Source organism: Olea europaea, chromosome 6 (genome assembly GCF_002742605.1).
Source record: "Olea europaea var. sylvestris chromosome 6, O_europaea_v1, whole genome shotgun sequence".
Lineage (NCBI taxonomy): Eukaryota > Viridiplantae > Streptophyta > Magnoliopsida > Lamiales > Oleaceae > Olea > Olea europaea.
In genome coordinates this window covers 17716799-17718359 of record NC_036242.1, presented here as the reverse complement: position 1 = coordinate 17718359, position 1561 = coordinate 17716799, and positions in this window count along the sequence as shown.

The following is a 1561-nucleotide window of genomic DNA, read 5'->3' as shown; positions in this document are numbered from 1 at the left end:
TATATATATATACACACACACACACACACACACTAATTGTAGATTAAAAATAAATATTTTGATCACAAAATAATTAAAAAAATTAATCTTCCCCTAGTTATATTACTAAAATGGTGAAAGGACAAAAAAAAGTATTTACGCTCAAGAAAATATTTATTATCATCATTGTTAAATTAATATTACATACTTGTTGGCTTCAAGAAATCACAACCATGGAGCAAACTTCTATCATGATCAAGCTTGATGACGTTCAAAGAGGACTGGTAAATTCTCTATCATTTTTTTTTTCTTTTTTTAATTTCTGGACTTGCATTTTATTTCTCTATTCAATTTTAAGATTTTGCCTTTTGTTTTTATCTTGGACTTTTTTGTTGAAGGGATAGTTAAATTTTATAAATTCATTTCTGGGTTGATTTGTTTCCTAACAACGAGTATTAGTTTTAAGATTTGGCACTTTCTAGTGCACATTATTTATGAAGGGAAGTGAAAACAAGAAATGTAATTATTTTTGCTGGCGAACTACAAAAGAATTGCAAGTTATTTCCAGTTTCGATTACCTTTGACTACTGTTCAAGAAACACTTGGGTCCGTTTGATTGCAAAGATGAGATTTGAGTGGAAAGAAAACGAATTTCAGGAAATTGAATTACCTAAAAATTGTTTTTCCTGAGAATTTTAAATTATTGTGTTTGATTGGTATAATTTTTCACGTGGAAGATGTTGAAATAAAAGTTTTTTTCATGTTTGTTTGGCTTTATTTTACATGAAAATTGTCAATTAAAGGGATTGAATTTACTGGTATTGGGGATAAAATTTATTTTAATTGCCCAAAAAAAAAATTTATCTATCTTTTGGTGTTCGTTCGGCTTTGTTTTACATAAAAATTGTCAATTAAAGATAAATGTATTTTTTTTACAATAATTCTTAGAATTTATTTTCATTGCCAAAAAAAAAAAAATGTCAACAGTAACCAGGAAAATCCACAAAAGCAAGAAAAATGCAATTCCTAAGAAATCCAAAAATTCCTATTCCATGGAAAATAAATCTCAATTAAACACACCAAAATTGGAAAATGCCATCCAAATTCCATTTTCCAAGGAAATAAATTGCCAATCAAACGGTGTCTTAGGGTTCGTTTGATTGTAAAGATGGAATTGAATTGCCTAAAATTATTTTTCTGAGAATTGTAAATTATTATATATAATTGGTATAAATTTTCATGTGAAAATTGTTGAAATAAAAGTATTTTTTTGGTGTTTGTTTGATTTTGTTTTACATGAAAATTGTCAATTAAAGTGATAGATTTTACTAGTATTTGGGATGAAATTTGTTTCCATTGTCAAAAAAAAAATTTAAGAAAATCATCTATCTTTTGGTGTTTGTTTGACTTTGTTTTACATGAAAATTGTCATTTAAAGGAAAATATTTTTTTACAATAATTCTTAAAATTTATTTTCATTGCCAACCAAAAAAAAAAAAACAAAAAAACAAAAACAAAAATGCTACAGTAGGTAGGAAAGAATTGGTTTTCCCTAAAAACCAAGAAAAGTCCAAACTTCAAG